The 22,367-nt window shown below is 37.7% G+C and overlaps 1 long non-coding RNA gene across 1 annotated transcript; it reads right to left on the minus strand.

Moving 5' to 3' along the window:
- Positions 1 to 23: 23 nt before the first annotated feature.
- Positions 24 to 17,927, minus strand: LOC121234126. The gene is made up of 4 exons (XR_005934308.1): positions 17,917 to 17,927; positions 14,130 to 14,133; positions 6,075 to 6,077; positions 24 to 129 (listed from the first exon to the last, which is right to left on the minus strand). It is a non-coding gene; the product is annotated as an uncharacterized LOC121234126 (long non-coding RNA).
- Between the last annotated feature and the right edge of the window lie 4,440 nt (positions 17,928 to 22,367).

Genomic DNA, 22,367 nt, shown 5'->3' on the forward strand with positions numbered 1-22,367 from the left:
TCTCAACTTTGGGAAAAAATTTATGAATACTTCTAGCAATTTAAAGAAACTACAAATGACCGGACCATCAAGTCTTTAATACATTGGTGGTCGGTTATTCAAAAGGCCACAAACAAATTTTGTGCGAAACTAGCGTAAGTTGAAAGGTTGAATCAAAGTGGCATGACCGAGTAAGACAAAGTAGAATATCCATACTCTTACTTGTTTTATGGATATTTAATTTTTTTATACATTGGTTTAACATAAACTTTTTTGTTTACATCCAAGTTTGACAAGGCGAAGGTTATGTACGCATCGTTAGAGAAATCCTCCTTCCAGTTTGAGTATTGTTGGCACTTGTTAAAGGACCAACCTAAATGGATTTGACGTTCCACAAATCCAGATCCAAAGCGAAGGAAGACGATGTCCCTGTCTCCGACCTTGACTCGATGTTCGGGCGCTACGGTGGATTCAGTTTTTGATCTAGAGGCCGATAATGTGGTAGATAATGAAGTGGTCGAATTGGACCGACCAATGGGAAGGAAAGCTGAGAAAGGAAAACGAAAGGCCCAAAGCCTCGTCAGCACAGGAGATTGTTGGGCTCAGCAAGCTGAAGTATATGCTTTTGGAGGAGTTACGTGCTCAGGAGAAAGAGTATTTTCGTCTCAAGGCCGAAAAAATGAAGTATGAGAAGGAGAAAGAGCTAAATTTCATACGTCTCAAGGATGAAAGAATGAGGTTGGAGGCCGAAAAGATGAAAAATGAGAAAGAAAAAGAGTTAAATAAAATCCGTCAAGAGGACGAAAGACTGAGGTTGGAGGCAAAGAAAGTAGAGCTCGCTAAGAAGGATGTGGATCAGTGCATTATGATGATGGACGTGAGTGCCATGCCAAGAATGCAACGATTATATTTCGAGCAACTGTAGAGGGACATGATGGCAAGACGCAATGATGCAGGACATTTGGATTGATTTTTTTATGTAAAAAAGTTTATTTATTTATTCATTTTTTGTTTTAGACAATGATGAATAACAACATTAAGACAATTTATTTCTTTATTTATTGAGTTTTCGAAATAAAGAAATTGCCTATTACAATTTCAGAAACTATTACAGATTACCTAAAATATAATCACTACTAACATAAAAGTACTACGAATTAAAATAGAGAAATCAAATATAGTCACTATCACACGAAGGAAATACCAATCAATTTTTCGACATGTCTACTGTTGGGAATATTTTTGCCACTGATGTTCAATTAAATCTGTTTGGAGCTGATAATGTGCCGATGTGTCTCTAATATTATGATGACGTTGGATAAAGTCTGTAAGCTCAGTTGTATGATTGCGCGAGAATTGGGGGATTTCATCATCAAGTTGATCATACTCAATGTTCAATTTCTCACTATCATCACGCTCGTCTTCAATGATCATATTATGTAGAATAACACATGCCTTCATTATATTTGTTAGTTCCTTGACTTTGAACATTCGAGAAGGTCCACGAATGATTGCAAATCGTTGTTGAAGTACCCCGAATGCACGGTCGACATCTTTTCTTGCGGATTCTTGTGCTTTCACAAAAAAAATTTTCTTATTCCTTTGTGGTGATGGAATTGTCTTGACAAAAGTTCGCCATTTGGGATAAATACCATCTGCAAGGTAATACCCCATCTCGTAGTGGTTGCCATTGATTGTGTAATTCACTGGAGGAGCACGCCCTTGGGCAAGTTTTGTGAAAATAGAAGATCTCTCTAGCACATTAATATCATTATGTGAACCGGGCATACCAAAAAATGCATGCCATATCCAAAGATCATATAAAGCAATTGCTTCTAAAATAATAGTTAGTTCACGAATGTCGCCGGAGTACATACTTTTCCAAGTTGCGGGACAATTTTTCCACTTCCAATGCATGCAGTCAATGCTTCCCAGCATTCTTGGGAATCCCTGTTGTTCACCAACCGCAAGCAATCGAGCAATATCATTAGCATTTGGAGATCGCAAATATTCATCTGAAAAAATACTTACTATTCTCAGAAAATTTTTTAAGGCTCTCCATTGCGGTGCTTTCACCAATACGTATGTATTTATCCATAAAATCTCCAGTAATCCCATATGCCAGCATTCTAAGTGCTGCGGTTATCTTTTGCAAAGAAGATAAACCGAGTCTTCTGGCATTATCTCTTCTCTAGACGAAGTATGGCTCGTAAGACTCAACCTCATTTAGAATACGGAGAAATAGGGGCGGCTCATCCGAAATCTCCTTCGAAATAGATTCTATGGATATACTAGATTTTCTGCGAAATAATCACGAAATAGGCGCTCGTTCCCATTGAATATGATCACGCCGAATAAACTTATGGCGTTGGCGATTGGCACGATGCCTCGATGACTATCCATCGACCTTGTCATTAAGAACAACATCCAATTCATCTTCAGAGGATAAGTATGTGAGTAATTTGCAAAAGAAGGTACGAGCCATTTGATGAAGGGAGTGAGATATCAGGGGAGACTGTTGAATTTCGGTTCTTTAGATGAAATGAGACTTGAGTTTGTGAGAATGTGAATGCAAGCAAAATGCATATTTATAGAGGAAAAAATTATTGTTACATATATGACAAAAAATGTTACCGTTTAAGATAAGATAAAAAAAGTTACCGTTTGAGAAAAGACAAAAAATATTATCGTTGGAGGCAGGACTTCAAGATGTTACCGTTTGAGGTAGACGTTCAAAATGTTACCGTTAGAAAATGCACATATTAAAAAAAATTTATTATTTTTATAATACGGATTTCGGTTTGAAAAATAATACTGTATTCGGTAGTCAAAATCGTATAGGTATTTAGTAGAATGTGAAATTTGAAAAGAAGGAAGATAATAAGACAAAATAGTTAGTAGTTGAGATTGTAAATAGAAGTGAGAGAAAGAAATAATAAATAAATATTATTTAATAGAATAGAGATGAAGATGGGAAATGAGATATAGAAGGTTTTTGAAAGATGAGTAAAATCTAGAGAAAAGTTTTAGGAAATGTACTTTTTAATTAAATTATAGGAAATTTTATGAGGAATTGGATGGAGATGCTCTAAGGCAGTTAGCGAAAAATGATTTTCCTCATCAATGAATTATAATATGAATTAACCCACGCCAGTAGTGACAATATTGATTTAATTAGTCCTTTTACTTAATCAAAATCATTATTTCTCTAATAAAAATACATATCTAAAAAAAAGAGATTAAATCCCAAAGACAATAAATTATGAATTACCATAAACAAGCTTGGAGGTAGGTAGCTGGTTAACGATTTTCGTCAACTCAGTAATGAATTACTAACTTCGTCTTGTTGTACTTTTATGATCGATATAGTTTATCACGAACTAATTAGATTTTCTTTGAACTTTTATGTGAACGTACTATACGATTAATTATTATTTACTTTTCGAGTATGAGAATAACATTGTTTATATAGCCACCAATTTCTATACATATCCTGTCTTTACTATTTAATAATTACTCCATTAAAAACGATGCAAGGACCTCCACAATTCTTAATTATATCGATAGTAGATGCAAGTTATATCTATTTGTGATTATTATCAACACAAATTAATAAACCTCGCATGTATTTTGGTTGATCATATACATGCTTCATCATGAGATACTGCAATATTCACTCAGGCAGCATATATATGACTAGTTGAGAGAGTGTAGTTTTTTTTTTTTTTTGCCCAAATAATATACTTGATGTTAAGGACGTGTTAGATGTGTTTTGTCGGTCATCTCATACGAGAATTTGAGGGGCTTAGAGTGCCTAGAAGCACCTCCGATACGTAAGTCAGTGTATACTTTAGAGTGAGAGCGATAGATAGTTACAGAGAGTGAATCCCTTATTTATACATTTTTTTCAGGTTTTTATACTTCTCTTTGTGCTCGGGACAGGCATCCCTGCCTCGGGGGACATGCTTTTGCATTTAATGTGGCAGATCCAATTGAGGACAGGATCCTCTTCGAAGAACTCTTACTAGCACTCCTTGTCAGTGCAATTAATGAGGTGAGCTTTACTTTGAGTCTTCCGATTGGAGGTGTACTCGTGTGAATGCAACCCCATCTTCCTATTTATGCTCGAGTTCCTCCTGCTGCCTTATCAGTTAGTAGACTTGCAACATCTAGCTTGTGGACCTTATTAGCCCTAGATTGGGCCTAATAGAACGAGGGGTGAATATGTCCCTCCAACTACTCCACAAACTCTCGATATACATGCATGACTGGAATTTCATCATCCACGAACGTTTTGTATCCCATCTTCTTAAAATATGTTTTTCAGAGGTACACGTTCCCACATCTCAAGATGGGGCACAATGGTTTAGCACCCACAACCTCTTCATTTTCGCAAGAGCTGTTGGATTGTGCTCCCGACGTTTCCCCTTCAGTAAGACGTGTCACATTCTAACTCGAAGCATCACAATCGACCTTGACACTATTTAAAGCTTGAGTTTCAACCTTCACCTTCTTCTTTTTTTAAAACCTTTACCTTTTCTTTAGAAAATTTTTGTCTTCTTCCTCTCCGTGGTTTTCTTTCCCTCAAGAAACCCTAACCATCCTTTTCTTTCCAATGCAAATGGTACCGAAGATCGCTTCCCATCCTTCGTCTTTGGTCTCCCGATCATCGCATTTGGAGGGATCTTCTCGAAACTATGGAGCTTCTAATTTCTCTAGGACCCAGGATAACCCTATATACTTTAAGGGATACCACTGGCTACAGTTACTTGACTCGGATTTGGACATGGTGAGAAGCTCTTACGGGGTACCTGACTCCTTTACTTTGGACGTTCTGGAAGCTCGCCGCTGTTTCATTGACTCAGAGGGGTTTGGCTAGGGATCCACCAATTCATGAGATCCAAGTGCACATGTAAGCATTACTAAAGCCCTCCAACCTGGAATTGCCTTAATAAGAAGGCGGACAACTCGGGGTAGTAATGTATGCTAAAGGACATTCATCTCATGGAAGAGTGATTCAAGTGAGGCTTAAATGCTAATGGCCACACATCAGGAAAGGAGGCAAAAACCAAACCAAAAAGAGAGAGTTACCAAGTCAAGGCAACAAACCTTGTATAAATACCAATCGAGATATGCACCCAAAGGACTTAGGCTAATACACCATTGGAGCGTAGTATAATTCTACTAATTTAGGTATTGGAAACATCCCTTACCCAAACCAGAGCCAATTTCATTTCTCTGATTGTAGGTTAAGCGGAACATAAGAAAGGTGTGCAAAACAAGTTCTCAACAATAATAAATATGACATCTAGTGCTTAGATTGTGTTTGATTGTTTGTGCTTAATTTGATTAAATTCCTTCCTTTGCAGTTTTATATGGCAAAGTTTGCTTACAATTTTATATCTCCGTGCAAATATTATATCCATTCAACATTGATTTTTTTCGATATTCATCATGGGCTGCTTGGTTCCATCTCATTTCCTTGTTGTTCAATATAAGGACTTTGCATAAGTTCCTTCGAGAATATTGAAATTTAAGTTCCTCTAACTTGTTGTGTCTTGGCTTTGTTTGGATGTTTAGATAAGATAAGAAATCTATAAATAGTAGTGAAATAGTTTGCTAATAATAGTTTTATGTTGTTCTGGGAAATGATAGAAAAAGTTGAATAAAAAAAAACATAAAATTAAAATATTTTATAATTTAAATTTTTAATATTATTTTTGTTTTAGGATTTAAAAAAATAGAATTATTGTTTATATTTTATTTGAAAGTTTGAAAAAGATGTAATGATTAGATGAAAAAGTCAAAAATTTTAAAATTGAAAATTGGGTTGAGACCATCTCAACATCCAAACGGGGCCATCTCTCTAACAACTTTAAATTAATACAAAATAGAACTATGATGTCGTGTACTTAAATAGTCATGGTTGCTCTGAACTTGTATGTAGAATAGTAGGGATTAGTATATTAAGTAAGACTAATGCTATATACAGTCATTGATTGCGCAAGCGCCGTGCAATCTTTTTAAAAAAGAGTGGGGTCTACTATTAAAAAATTAGTTTTTTTTTTTTTTTTTCATGTGAGTTCCGTGTTTACTTACTATTTTAATGAGATTATGCGACTCTTGCGCATTTCATGACTGTTAATATCATTTCTCATTAAGTAAACATAATAATAAGTAAATGTTATTTGCAGACGTGGAGTGCACAAGCGTCGTGCAATCCATTTGAAAAAAGTGAGTAAATACGGGACCCACATAGAAAAAAAAATAATTTCTTAATAGTGCATCAACTTTTTTTCAAAAGGATTGTGCGCGCTTGCACATTCCACAACTGTATCTAGCATAACTCAATAAGTGAAATGTTATATTTCGCAGCAAATAAGTTTTATCATTATTTTTTTTTCTTTTTATCATTGGTGCATCACATCATGAGAATTCTTTCCTAAGAAATTTTAACCTCATTTTGAAACGTTTTTGCTGTAGTGGTGTTACGCATGCACTAATTTTGGAGCCAATACTAGGGCTAGCTGATGACTCAAACAATATTGATGAGTTAATATGTCAGGTTGGACATGGATATTGGCCAGAGGTCTTGCAACTGGTACCATGCATAGTCTTCAAGTCCCGTAAAGACCAATGCCACAATGGTTCATTTGGACCACTTGCCTATATCATGTATATATCTCATGCAAGGCCCCACTCATGCATTATTGGTAGCTCTTCATTCACAAACAACAGTCAAATTAAGTATTTTAATTAAAGGATGCGGTGCACGAAAGATATGGTAGAGTTTATGCAAATTGTAGAAGCTAGAAAGATTTCAAGTGGATTCTTTGACTTTATGTACAAGTCCTCAACATGCCCTCAGTGATACCCCATTTTGGTAAATGATATGAATAGTTGATGTATGGGATCTCACACTAATAATAAGGCTCAAATTATATTATTGATGAGTCTTTTTTATGTATAGGCCATATGGCTTGATATTTTATTGAGATGTTATAAATGATATCAGAGCATATTCTAAAAAATAATGTAGGACTTGGGTTGTGCCAGCTCTATGGATTGGCCCGACGAGGACGTTGGGAATATAAGAGAGCTCAAATCTTTAATTCGTATTGGAGGGACACATTTGGCCCTTGATAAGGAGCGGGCCGAATCTGGAGGCCCAACCCATCAAATGGTAAGGATCAAGTCGTTGGAGTCCTAAGAATCCACAGGATTCCATCTTGTAACTACCAAATGAGGTGGAATGGATAACTGACCAAAGAATTTGGGATGAATCCAACATTCCAAGGATCAATATCAAATCAAAAGAACATGAAGATAAGATCCGACGAGATGATCATTCTTAATGTCTATCAATAACTACCTACGCCTATATATATAAGAAGCAAACAACATGTTTAGGTAACAACTCATCTTGATCACTATCTTGGTGATAACTTATTCAGCATATTATTGATTTAGGCATTGGAGGTGCATCGGGGACACCGAGCCACCATCTCCATTTGTTGCAGGTTGTGCACTCTGGTAGATTGTGAACACGTCCTTAACACGTATTGTTCTCGAAATATATAGGAGCTTTGTTTACGTTGAGTCATACTATTCAGTCTTGTATTAAATGATCACGAATTTCATAATTTAATTAAGTTTAAAGTAATTTGAATGGACAAGTTATAGTAAATGTTAGACAAATTGATATTTTAAAAGTTTGAAACACTTTTTTTACCTTTCTTCAATAATGTTTCATCTTAGTGTCTCTATATATTATAATTAAAAATCGAAGAACCTCACGACTAGAACACTCCACAATTAAATTATAAATTACAGCCTTAAAAACTAATAAATTATTAAGTCTAAAGACTAATGACCTCACAATGAGTTATCACTATCGTTAGATCTATGTAATGAGACAGTAATACTGTATATTTTGATTTTAAAGGACCTTCATCCCTCCACTATGCACAATAGTGCTTGTTTCCTACTCCAGAGTTGTTCATGATGTACGTTAAGCTTGTACTTAATAAAAACAATGGAAAGGATCTAAGGAACAAACGCCATATAATATATCTTAAAATATGTATTTATTCGTTTCCATACACGTGTTGCTTGACACTTTGTTGGTATCCATCTCATGTTGAAACAACCCATCTCTTATATAGTGAAGATAACATATATAAACGATGTACGCTAAACTAGAGACAGATATATGAGATAGGTTCCCCCACAAAAGAATTTCAATGTACGGATATTACAAGGCTGCTTTGCTAGCACCACGTAGGCCGGTTTTTGCGCGCGTCTCATCGAGTCGGCGGCAGGCATCTCTTCTCTATCTTGGTCGCACAAGGGCGAGATCTAGGGGACGGGATTCCAACGGCAGGAGATTTGCCAGAATCACCACTAAGAACTACCCCGAGTTGTCGAGGTGAAACAATATGGTTGGCGAGGATGAGAAAAGCAACGAAGCAAAATACAATGGCAGTAGAAACTTTGAGAGCCATCTTGAGTTTAATGGGAGGCAGAGGAAACCTACACCAGCCTCCTTTATATAAAACCTTTCACCTACGACCAGAGGCCGTACCCTTTTTAAGATTGATTATTAGGTACGTAGTTTTAAAATATGAATATATGTAATAATCTCGTCCTATTTAATAATGTCGTATTATCAAAATTAATGTTTGTATAAGTAATTTTAAATTAATGTTTTTGCAATGTCCATGTACACGAACCACGTGAACCAGGTAATTTTAAATAATAAATGGAGTAAGACTCGAAAAGTCCCACAAAAATACGTTTATTTGGTACGTACCCACCGGCCGCCACATAGAAAAACAAGGCAGTATGCCTTACTTGACTTCATCTAATATCTTTATTTCTCCCTCAAGCAAAAAGCAAGAGCACTTGTACATTAAAAAACCCCCACCTTGCCGCCAACCAAAATTTGAGCTACGAGAAAAGACTTTGCTGCTTACGGTTTTGTCTTCCACAAATTAAGTCACTTTGTCTTCCACAAATCCTTCCACAAATTAAGCAACTTTGTCTTTGTCTTCCACATTTTTTTTTTTTTTTTTTTTTTATAAAAAAGTTAGGGCCACATGTACAAGAGTGACTCATTCTCAGATTTATTAAGAAAACAACCCTCACTTATGGCGGATGAATACCTTCGTTACAATTCAAGCAAAATAAAAAATAACACAACAAGCAACATGCAGAAAAAAGAAACCAACCTCACCAAGATAAAACCAACAACCAGAAGAAAAATATGAACAACAACTCAATGACCTCTCAGATAAGGCAAGGAAAATTTATCCGTGCAAATCAATCCTTTCAGATGTTTTGGAACACGCAATAAAAATTGCCAAACATAGGTCGAACCCTGAACTCCCATTTTAGCTAAATAATCAGTCGGCGCATTTCCTTCTTGATAAATATGATTTATAGCAAAGTCCCCACATTCGAACAAACTCATAGACTCCTCCCAAAAGTCTTCTAAATACCACACTCCACAATGCTTCTTCTAAACCCAGGATACACAAACCAATGAATTAGACTCAATGTCCACATGTTGTAACCCCAAAGAATGGCAATATTTCAACCCTATTAATAATGCCTTCAACTCAGCAAGATTATTAGAACCACCCCAAGATAACATGAAAAGGAAAGCACCATATCACCATTCAAATCCCGAATTATCCCCCCTACGCGTAAGCTTCCTGGGTTACTGAGGCTACAACCATCAATATTTAATTTAAATCTTCCATGCCTAGGCTTCACCCAACAAACCAATTTAACCAGCGTCAATTTAATCGGAATAATCAGAATGTTCAAATCTCTCAACCTCTCCTCGTCGGCAAATGCAATCTTTGTAAATTTAGGCAAGCTACTTTGCACTTTCCCTATCCACACACAAAACACACAAATAGACCTCCAAATCACTTCTGCCGAGATGCATTTATCTTCCATCCTTGCCTTACACCAGCGTTGCCACAACTTCCAAATAATAATAGAAGGAATGAGGCCCAAAATACAACCCACCTGGGACTCGGTAGACGCACGTCGAAACCAAAGTAACACCAACTCAAACCAACATTTATTTGGGTCATAAAGCACACCCAAGATAACAGAAAACCTCTTCCAAATCCCAGCAGCAAAGTCACCTGCAGCAAGAACATGATTTAAATCCTCATATCTTCCCTACTCACAACAATTACACTTGGAAGTAATAGGAACACCAACTCTCCTCAATCTATCATCCACACTTAAACTGTTATGAAAAGTCTACCACATTAATATGGAAAGTTTTTTTGGTATAGCTTCATGCCACACCCATTTAGCCCAAGGCGCAGCTGGTGCAGTAACTCGAATACATTGCCAAGCACTTTTGGTGGAGAAGCAGCCATCTTTATTATGAAGCCAAAAAAGTAAATCTTGGCCAGATTTATGAGCACCCAAGTAACTACAAATCTCCTCTGTTTTTTGTAATCCCACTAGCCTTTCTAAAATTTCAATGTCCCAACCATTTGAGATTTTTAAGTCAGCCAGCATCAACTTTGGCACATCCACCACAGGATAAGAATTAGCAAGAGGACCTTCATTCAACCAGTGATCCCACCAAAAGGAAATATTCTCATCCCGGACCCTCCATTTCGAATTATCCAAGACCGCCCGGATGCATTTCACCACCATCTTCCAAAACCGTGAGCCCTTTTTGGGGTCTAATAAAGAAACATATTTATCACCAATATATTTAGCCCAAAAAAATGGGACCAAAGATCCTCCGCAGTCATAACTTTCCATGAAAATTTCATATGAAGAGAAGTCTAAACCTCATCAAAGTCTCGAAGCCCAATCCCCCCCCCCCCCCAAATCAGTCGGTTTGCACATCGACTTCCAAGCAACCCATTTCTTTTTATCCTTTCCATCTTTTTCACCCCAAAAAAATGAACTAAGAAGCTTGTTCAGATTTTTCAATATCCCTTTTGGCAATTGAAGGATAGACATAATATGTATCGGCATACTAGCTAACACATGATTCAACAAAATCAACTTGCCACCAGCCAAGAGACATTTTAATTTCCACCCCAAGTTTATTCCTCACCCGATTAAAAATAGGTTATAAATGTAAGTTCGTAAGCCTCCCATTGACAATAGGTGCACCAAGATAAGTAAATGGAAAAGTACCTTCATTAAAACTAGTGATATTGAGTAACTCCCTCTTTCGTCCTGTTGAAACATTCTCAGCAAAATACATGACCATTTTCTCCTTACTCACTAGTTGCCCAGACCAAGACTCGTAAGTCTCAATAACCTTCATCAATTCTTTCATCGAATTCTTCCCTCCATTAGCAAAAATTACTACATCATCAGCATAAAGAAGGTGAGAAATAAGAGGCGCACCTCTTGGGTGAGAGAAATTTTTAATATTTCCACAAAAAAATTTTCTTTAGTAAGTGAGAAACACTTCTTCCATAATGATAAAAAGGTATGGCGATAACGGATCACCTTGTTGCAAACCTTGATTGCCTTGAAAAGAACCTCGAGCCGTACCATTCATCATAATCGAATACCAAGGTGAAGCAATACAATTCCTGATCAATTCACTAATAGAAGGAGAGAAACCAAAAACTGCCAAAACATGCAAAAGGAATTCCCACTCCACCCTATTATTAGCCTTAGCCATATCAAGTTTCAAAATAACATTACCACCCATAGCCTTCTTGTTAAAAGATTGCACTATCTCTTGGGTAAGGCTAATATTATCAAAGATACTCCTACCTGGAATAAACGCACATTGCTCAGAGGAGATCAAAGAGGATAATAAAGGTGCAAGCCTCGCCACCAAGACCTTAGTGCAAATGTTGTAAAACACAGAACATAAGCTGATAGGCTAAAACTTGTCAAATCCCGTCGGCTGAGTCATTTTTGGAATAAGCACTATAAAAGAAGTAGTATAGAATCTGGGAAGAGGAACCCCCTGAAAAAATTCTGTTACCGCCTCCACCACCTCCGAACTAACAATATCCCAACACGCACGGTAAAATCCTGACCCAAAACCATCAGGCCTCGGCCTACTCTCTATGGGAATACTAAATACTGCTTGTTTCACCTCTTCTTCTGTGGGTGACGAATAAAGCCTCAAATTAGCTTCATCCGAGATCACATTAGACATTAAATCACCCAAATCCAGAAGCACTACTCGAGTAGACTGCCCCAAGAACTCCATGAAATATTGTACAGCACCATCATGAACTTCTTGAGGAGACTTTAACGTTAAGCGATTGGGAAGACTCATCTCCATGATCTTAGATCGCTTCTGTTTATTTAGATTAGCATGAAAGTAACGAGAGTTTTTATCGCCATGTCACCATTATCTGACTTTAGCACACTGAGCTAACCAAACTTCTTCGCGATGATTCTAGGTATCCGACTCCATTTTTGAAGCGAACAGATCAAGCTCCACCTCTTCATCATATTGCAACTGCAACTGACTTTCCAACTGCTCAATATGATCCTCCAACTCCTTAATATGCCCACTCGTCCATCCAAAAACTGCTTTGTTCCATTCTTTCAGAGCTACTTTCAATTTTTTTTTTTAATTCTGCCGCAAGTTTCAAGAGTCCACTACTGACTTTAGATTGATCCCAAACCTCTCGCACGCATCTAGTAAAATCCACATGATCCACCCACATCTGTTGAAAACTGAAAGGAGACGGCCCATACACTGCAACATTCTTCACCAAAGAAATGACCATAGGCGCATGGTCTGACGAGGTACGAGGGAAATATCTCATGAAAGAATCCGAAAATGCCTGAACAAAATTATGAGAAGCCAAAGAACGATATGTAACACCCCGTATTTTAGTGTATTTTTATTGAATGATTATTTTTATTAATTCAAAATTTATTCTCTTGTTTTAAAATTGTCGGATATTTTTAAATGGTTTATTTTATGATCTTTACATTGTGAAAATCAATTTGTTATGTTTTCTTAATATTTATTATTGTGATGCATTTAAATTGTTCTTTATTTTAAATTAATTGATTGTTGGAATTAATTATTTTATTTTCATTTTATCATTACGTTTAAATTATTTTAATTGACTTGCTGTTTTAAAATCTTTTTCGTTGGATCATTTTTGTGACTTAAGATGTGAGGGACCTCATTTCTTTCCCTCACTTTTCTTTTTCCTCCTTTTTCTTTTTCTTCTGCCTCTCTCTTGTGCGAAGTGCTGCCTCCCTCTCTGCACGCGTTCGCGTCACCTTCTCCCAGCCCACCACTACCGCGCCGGCGTGGCTGGCACCGCCCAGCCCTTTAGCTCACCCTCCCTCCGGCGACCACCCCCCTCCATTCCCAGCTCCTCCCACGCCGCTATTAGCCCCCATGCCCATCACCAAGCCGCGGCACCCTTTACCCTCGCGCGCCACCGTCGCGCCACCTCCAGCCACCATCTCTTCACCACTTCATCATCAACCTCCTAGCAACCTAACCCACCCATCCCCAGCTCCAATCCAGCACCGGTGAAGCTCCACCATCTACATTTTTTTCGTTTTGAGCATTTTTTGCCTTAAACCGCCCTCTACGCTGCCACCCATGGCAAACCACCACCACCACTAGCTTCACTGATATCTCTAAGCCCTACCCTATCAATTTCGGATCTTGGTTTGTCCCCATTCAAAAATGGTATTTTATACTATTTTGTTGCTGAGCCGCCACTTCTTGCACCTCTGTCATCCTTCAAAAATTATTATATAGCACTGTAAGTATTTTTCCAAAGAACTATCGCGATTTAAATATATTTTTGCACTAACTCATATTATTGTGATCTGGTTGGTTATGCCAGACTGAGTCCGAGGAGTTCGGGGGTCAGATGGATTGTGGACGGAGTTGTGTGTTTGGTTTGCATTGTGAGTGGTTGATTGTCGGTTATGGCTTTGTTCATGTACATGGCATATTGCACGCATGATCATGTTTGTAAATGAAACTGAGTTTTCGTGTACATGCATTCATGTTCATGTGTTTATTGAAAACTGAGTTTTCATGTGTTAAATGATTTTTGGGTGTGTGTGTATCACGACCCCAAGCCGAGATGGGGCATTATCTCGGTGGAGCTCCTCTGGTCACTCGGGAGCGGAATATACTGAGTGACGTCCCTTGGGTTGTCGCTGGGCGACAACGGGATCGGACTAGATGGTCTCGTGCAGACTCCGTGGCCCCTCTGCTAGCGGGGGCTAGAGGATGCTTGGCCACGAACGCGCTAGGTGCGAAACTGGGCATCGCTCGTTGCGTAGAGGATGCTTGGCCATGAACACGCTGGGTGCGGAACTGGACATCGCTCGTTGCATAGCGGATGCTTGGCCACGAACGCGTTGGGCACTAAACTGGGCATCGCTACGTAGCCAGTAAGTGCAGATGATCCCTAGGGGAGATCATGGTGCATTGATAAAATGGATTAATGGGCTATTTTCTGAAAAAATAGCGTGTGTTGAATAAAATGATTTTATGTGATTCATTTTCTAGGAAAATGATGTTTTATTGATTGGGGTCATTTACTGGAAAAATGACGGATTATTATTTTTGGGCGAAAATGGGATTTTGGCGTGTGTTGGAAAATATCCATTTTCGGAGAAAATGATATTTTTGGATCTGATGCATATTTCATCATATGCATGCATGTTAGTTACACTAATATATTTTAACTTGTGGTTATTTGGTTTATACCATTCTATGGTAAGGTAGATTTTGATGCAGAGGAGGATAAGGGTGAGCCTGAGGATTCGGTTTCGCCCGAGGAGTGATTGAGATCACTTGCATTTGGTTTGAGACTTTTATTATTTTATTTGGGATGACTGTATAACTCTTTTAATCATTTTACTTATGTTAGTTTATATTAAAAATTCTGGTACTTAGTTAACTTATTTATATTATCCGCTGCGACTTTTGTTTGCACTTTTGCATGTTGCACACACTTGAGCACATTTCGTTGGGATGCGTGACTATATTGTCATCATCCCGACGTCACGATTCCCGTATTTTTGTACGTGGGAGTCGGGGCGTCACACGATCCAAACGAGCCCAACTACGAGAACGACCGGCATGCCCATTACACCATGAGAAACTCTTACCCAAGTATTGTAATTCTAGTAATCCGCAAGAGTGGATCCAAGATTTAAACCCCTCCATAGCCACCAAAGGATGTGGACGACCACCTCTTCGTTCCTCATTAGAAGCAATAATGTTAAAATCCCCTGTTACTAACCATGGCTCAGTTCCGTTACTCTCCTTTGCAAGGGCTGCCCACAACTCACGCCGTTGATCATAAGAGCATTTAGCATAAAAAAATGAAGCTTTACATTTCATCATACCATCTAACCCGAGAACATAAATCTGTTGAGTTTCGCAGCTAACCATACTAACATTGACATCATTCATCCAAGAAATCCACAATTTACCATCCCAAGCACCATTCGAAAACCCATAATCAAATCCTAACACCCTTTTAATATCATCCAATAATTCATCCCGTAGAAAGGGCTCCGCTATCACAACAACTTTCAATTTATTAAATCTCAAAATCTTTTTCAACCTGCTCTTAGAAGATCTTACCCCTCTAACATTTCAATACAAGACTGGACTTATCATAAATTCAATTTAGATGATCGGGTAATCACCCGTTTATTGCTGTGAACTTTCATGACAATATCCTCACCCTTTTTGTTCACATGATCCTGCATTTCAGAGTCAGAAAAAAATATTTACTTGACAACCCTTTTTTACAACTATTTCTGTATCGGAGAAGCTGGCCAACTGATCAGCCATAGCAATGCCATCCTCATTCACCATTCTCTCAATGTCTTGCCCAACCAACGTTCCACCTTGTAAGACTTCAGAATGATTCACCACTATGGAAAATAAATCCTCCTGAGCCACTTCCACAAGACTCGATCGCAGCTTACTTTCTAAATCTTGCATATTAATCTCTTCAGGAACAGAGTAATCTGCCTCATTAAGTACAGGGGATGCCACCTTCGTAAGGACAATTGGAGCTCTTCAGAATTATTCAACACAGTAAATTCCACTTCATTCTGAGCCACTGCCACAAGACCAGAGCTCGGCACGACTGCCACCTTAGAAACCACTGAAATCATGTCCTCTAGAACAAAGGACACCTTTTCGTAGAACCGGGTATCTCGACCTTCTTTGCCTTATGCGAATCCACCGATTGTAAAATAGCCACTTCCTCATCTTTCCTGTCAACAATAGGCTGAACTTCACTAACCAGCACCAAAACGTTTGAAACCTTACTTTCCATGCGTAAATCATCCTCTTCTTGTAACCTTGGTTTTGAACCTGATGGATCCAAAGAGTTCAGCTATTTTGGAATTTCTCTATATTCAAGGCGAACAAGTTGCTTCTATTTCTCCTTCCCTATCTTCCCTTTCTTGCATGTCTTCAAATTATGCCCCTATATTTTACATTTGGTGCAGAATGCAGGTAACGTTTCGTACACCACCTCCTGTATACGACTTGCAGGACAAGATGGAGCACCAATCCAAAATGATGAGAGGTGAGTTTGCAGCATCTAATTCTAAACACACCCTTGCCCCGTCAGTTCTAGTTGCACATCGTGTAGAATTATCACTCCGTATATACTTCCCAATTGGTGCCGTGAGGCTTTTCAGGATTGATGGATGATAGAAATTCGGATCCAACCCTGGAAGGAAAATCCAGACTAGAACAAGCGATGGCTCCTCCTCTTCGGAAAACTCAGGGTACCAGTGAAACGGACAATATGCCACTCCATCAATATTGCAAACTTCCCTCGAGAAAGCCTTATTAAAATCTTCCTCCGACGTTAATCGGACAAACACGTTGCACGGCTTCCTCATAGATGAAACCACGACAACTCCAGACAAACCCCATCTATTTTTAATAAATAATCTGATCACATCCAAGGATGGTCTCTGTCGAAGAAACTTCAGGACCAAAGAAAACCTAAAAGGTTCAACCGACTTCAAGATTTCCTACTTCGAGAACAAGAAATACACTTCTCCATCCATTGTTTTTGGAGCCCTTGATGGCAGAAGCGCATCTGGGATCGGGTGAGGGGTGGCAGATAGGAGATCTGCGAACGATCGAGGGTTGGCCACTGGCATAGAGCCACCAGTGCCCCCCGCGACAGCCATGCAAAATGCACGTAAAAAACCCTAGCAAATAAAATCGCCTAAGGATAAGTGTAACATATCACTTTGTCTTCCCCATTACTTCCACAAATCCTTACACAAATTAAGCCACTTTGTCTTCCACAATAACATATCACTTCCACAAATCCTTCCACAATTCAAGCATCCACTAATTCTTTGTATCTATTTATTTCATCATTTGTGGAATGTAAATTAAGTGTAATAGAAAGATCATTCTCTCAATTCTTAACCCTCCACAAAAGAATTTCAATGTACAGATATTGCAAGGCTGCTTTGCTAGCACCACATACAAGTTTTTGTGTCTCAATTACGAGACGACGGGTTGTTGTTTATTTGGAATGATTGAAAACTTGATAACTATGTACAAGTGACTAGGCTATTCATCCGGACCAGGTTTTTGAACTCGGATAATTGGGTTCCGGTTACGGGTTTAGGCCCAGAAAAAATCTGGGCAGGTGTCTGCATAGTAAAATTTCGGTACATTCGGTCTAGGTACCGGATTTTAAATCTGGAACTCGGGTTTAAACCTGGCACCCGGTTTATTTTTATTTATTTAAAAAAAAACCGGATTCAACTTCTACTTGTTAAAACTTTTGTGTGATAATGCCACAGTATTATTGTATTAATTATGAGACCCCCCGTCTGCCATTAACATAATCTTCAAAGGCCAAAAGAACCCTCCAAATGTTATACTCCACAAATATAACATAATCTTTTTCTTGAGAACCGCACAGATTGAAGAGTTACATATAACTATAATCCTACATTTATAGCCATGAATGAAATAAAACTACGATTATACCTTTTTGTTCTGGCACCTACTTTTTGGGTCCTTCACATTTTGTCTTTATCGATACCTTTTTGTCCTTGTTCCCTTCTTTTTTCCTTCTTAATGTAGTCTTTGTCGTCGCCTTCTTCTTCTTCTAAAGACGAGAATGGCAATGGTAATGGCAGTCACAGCGAAAGAAGAGTGGGAGGTTTGGGTAAGACCATATGATTTGATCCTTTTATTGAGGGATTACACCCTTTGGTAAGAATCTTTAATTCGTATTGGCGGGACACATTTGCCCTTGATAAGGAGTGGGCCAAATCTGGAGGCCCAACCAAACGGATGGTAAGGATCAAGTCATTGGAGTCCTAAGAACTAGGGGTGTTCAACCGGGTACCCAGATATACTCGGCCTGGGACCCGAGTTTCAAATTCGGACCGAGTTCTAGCTCGGATATACCAGGGTTGTGACTAGTGTGGGAACCCAGATTAATTCGGGTTCTGGAGTATACCCGGTTTTTTTAATAAAAGTCCATATTTTAGTTTAAAAGCCTAATTTTTTCTTAAACGCATATATTAAAGACTTTTAAAGAAAAATCCATGTTGAAGAGCATAATTCCTCTTATGTAGAAGCCTAAAAGTAATAGAGAGATCGTATAATACGGTAAAAAAAAAAAAAATGGAAAAAACTTTCTTCATAATCATAGGTAAGGCAAAGCGCTTTCTTTTAAGAATGCATAAAAAAAATGTTGAAAATCATAATTTTTTATAAAAGCCTATATTTTATGAAAATTTTTTCTTAGTCAAGTTAAAAAGCATAATACTAACATTGCCAAGAATAATAAAAATATATAAAAATGAAAAACTAAAACGCATGCAATGCACTACATATTACATTATTTGTTATTTATACATTACACTACAAAATACAAAATTACAAGATATGAATTACAAAATCATTAGCATGGTCTTCCATCAATGATTTAATCTCACACCAAGTAGCAACTTCAAGTGATCTAATTGACTGAAAGAGATCCTGCAAAAAAAAAAAAAAGTTTTGAATACTTAGAAAAGCTATGTAGTCTTTTAATCTCACACCAAAATTGTAACACCAAAATTGTTATCAAGCATAAAGCAAAGCAGAAGTTATATAAATTAATAGAATAGAATCGACAATGGAGCCAAGGAAAAGAGCCAATCTCTGTAAAAGCTAGAGAGTTTCTTTAAACTTAAAAGCTTACAGTCCCAATTGAAAGGAGACTGTGTCATAAAAATCCAGATCTAACCCATAAAAATACTCCTCAAACATTGTCATCAAAACAGGGAAACATCAAGCATCTGTTTATATCACAACTCATTGCTAAACCAATATGGTATGGAATACTTTTACGTTTGGGGACATAAGTAGAGAATCATAGCAGATGATGCTATCTTTAGAAGACCATAGGAAGCATTATAATTTATGACATTATCATTAATTACAATTCTTGCAAGCGATAAGTAGAAATAGAAGTCAATTCCATGTTATGTCAAAAGAGAGTTATAGCTTATCATACCTTATCCACAAAGACAGACACAACAATGTAAGTAAAAGAAACAAAGGGCTATGCTCAACTATCTAAAGCTATACACATGCTACAGACATGAGGGTGCATAACTGTCAACCATTCCAAATAAGAGATTTCTAAATATTTTCTCAACCCATCAAGGAATCTGCCCATAAATATAAATATATATATATATATATATTGTTGCAGTTACCAACAAATGATATAAATCCTGCACCACACCCTGTTCTCTGCATCAAAAGCATAGTCACAGCTGAATGCATCAATTACTTTTAATACGTATTAACAATCTTTTTTTTTTTTTTATAAGTACATATTGACAATCTTCTCATAAGTAATATATCTCTAGTAGTAAATGAAAGGGTCAAAAAAGGAACCTTATAGGAAAAAACCCTTAAAACTTAAGAGTCGCCAAAAGAGGAAACTGATCGAAGACCCAAATCACAGCATCACCGAGAAGATTTACGCTTCTCGTCAGCTGAACAAAGCCCCTCATAATCTTTTAAATACCAAGACATTTTAACCCATAAAAATACTCGTCAAACCTTCTGATCAAAACAAACTCAAAATCAATAAACAAAGAGAAGAAAACATACCCACGGATGAAGACGTCAGCACGAGGATCTAACCTATAAAAATACTCCTCAAACATTCAAACATTCTCATCAAAACAAACTCAAAATTAACAAAGAGAGAACAAAACATACCCAAGGATGAAGATGACTGCACGAGGATGAAGAAAACGAACAGAGAGGGTTTCGGCATCTCAGAATAGAAAAAGAAAAGGATGAGGAAATCGGGAAAATCTTTGAGGCCAACGACAAGACAGATCGTGGTCACTGGGGGGGAGTGAAGAATGAAAGAGAGACACATCAGCGACTAGTGTTTCATGGCTAGGGTTTTGCGTGATATATATATATATATATATATATAGAGAGAGAGAGAGAGAGAGAGAGAGAGAGAGAGAGAGAGAGAGAGAGTGAGTGGTTAGGGGAGTGATGAGTGACGAAATGAAGTCTGGAATCTGAAGTCTGAAGTCAGATTTTTTCTTTTTTATACAAACTAGGGTACTGGCTTTTTAATATGGAATCCAAATTTCATACCTGGATCCGGGCCGGCTATATCCGATTTTCATCATGCGGGTTCCGGACCAGGTCAAACCCGATTATCCAGGTTTCGGACCGAGCCCAAAAAAAATCCTGTCCGAATGAACAGTCTTGCTAAGAACCCACACGATTCCATCTTGTAACCACCAAATGAGGTGGAATGGATAATTGACCAAGGAAGTTGGGTTGAATCTAACTTTCCCGAGATCAACATCAAATCAAAAGAACATGAAGATAAGACCTGATGGGATGATCGTTCTTAATGTCTATCAATAACTACCTACGCCTATATATATAAGAAGCAAACAACATGTTTAGGTAACAACTCATCTTGATCACTATCTTGGTGATAACTTATTCGGCATATCATTGATTTAGGCATTGGAGGTGCATCGGGTACACCGAGTCACCATCTCTATTTGTTGCAGGTTGTGGACTCTGGTAGATTGTGAACACGTCCTTAACACATATTGTTCTCGAAATATATAGGAGCTTTATTTATGTTGAGTCACACTATATATTCAGACTAGGAACTAGCCCGAGTTGTCGAGAGGAAACAATATGGTTGGCGAGGATGAGAAAAGCAACGAAGCAAAATACAGTGGCCGTAGAAACTTTGAGAGCCATCTTGAGTTTTAATGGGAGGCAGAGGAAATCCACACCAGCCTCCTCCTTTATATAAAACCTTTAACCTACGACCAAAGGTACCCTTTTTAAGGTTGATTATTAGGTACGTATATTTAATAATGTCGCATTATCAAAATTGCTTATACAAACATTAATTTTGAAGACATTACATATATAATATTATAAAATTTTCAATACTTTATTTAAAAATACCTAATAATTACTTTATCTTAATATTCACAAATGTATTAAGATACCAACTCATGAGTATTCTTGCTTTATTAAAACACAAATGTATTAAGATATATTCCATCACCATGAATCTTAATAATACTAAACTGATTATGAACAGTATTTTTACTGTTCATATGCGTCACTACAACAGAATGTGTGTTTTGTGACAGAGAAAACTGTCACAAAAAAATGGCAAACCGTCACTAAACATATTTGGTGACGGTTTGAAACCGTCACCATGACCGTCGCCTAAAGTGCGTCACAGAAAACATTTGGTGACGGTTTACTGTTCAACCGTCACAAAAAATATTTTTAGTGACGGTTGGAAGTGTTCCGTTCGGTACAACGTTCAAACGTTCCTTTTTTTGTGACAGTTATGAACTGTCACAGAAAATCATGTTCGGACGTAAAATCAAACGTTCGGACGTTATACCCGACCGATTGGCGTTCGAATGAGAGAAGTTGACGTTCGTTGGATATCGTGTTCGAACGTATAAAATTTACGTTCGAATGTTAATGCGTCCGAACGTTAATTACATTAAACGTTCGAATATTTGTTCGAACGTAAACGTAAATGTTCAAACGTAGCGCGTTTAATGTTCGGACGTTATTTCGAATGTAAACGAAGGAGCGTCCGAATGCAAGTTCTTTGTTCGAACGTTAGTCGCTTTACCGTTCGAATGGTTTGTTCGTTTTAGCGTGAGTACGTTCGAACGTATAGTTTAACGTTCGAACGATTCAATTGTATTTACGTTCGAACGTTTGTTACAGTGTGAACCAACGTTTGAACGATTTTTATTTACATTCGAACGTACAGATCAGAAATACTAATTTCATAAAATTTAAAAACATAATACCAATTGTATCATATTACATACCC

Source organism: Juglans microcarpa x Juglans regia, chromosome 6D (genome assembly GCF_004785595.1).
Source record: "Juglans microcarpa x Juglans regia isolate MS1-56 chromosome 6D, Jm3101_v1.0, whole genome shotgun sequence".
Classification (NCBI taxonomy): Eukaryota; Viridiplantae; Streptophyta; class Magnoliopsida; order Fagales; family Juglandaceae; genus Juglans; species Juglans microcarpa x Juglans regia.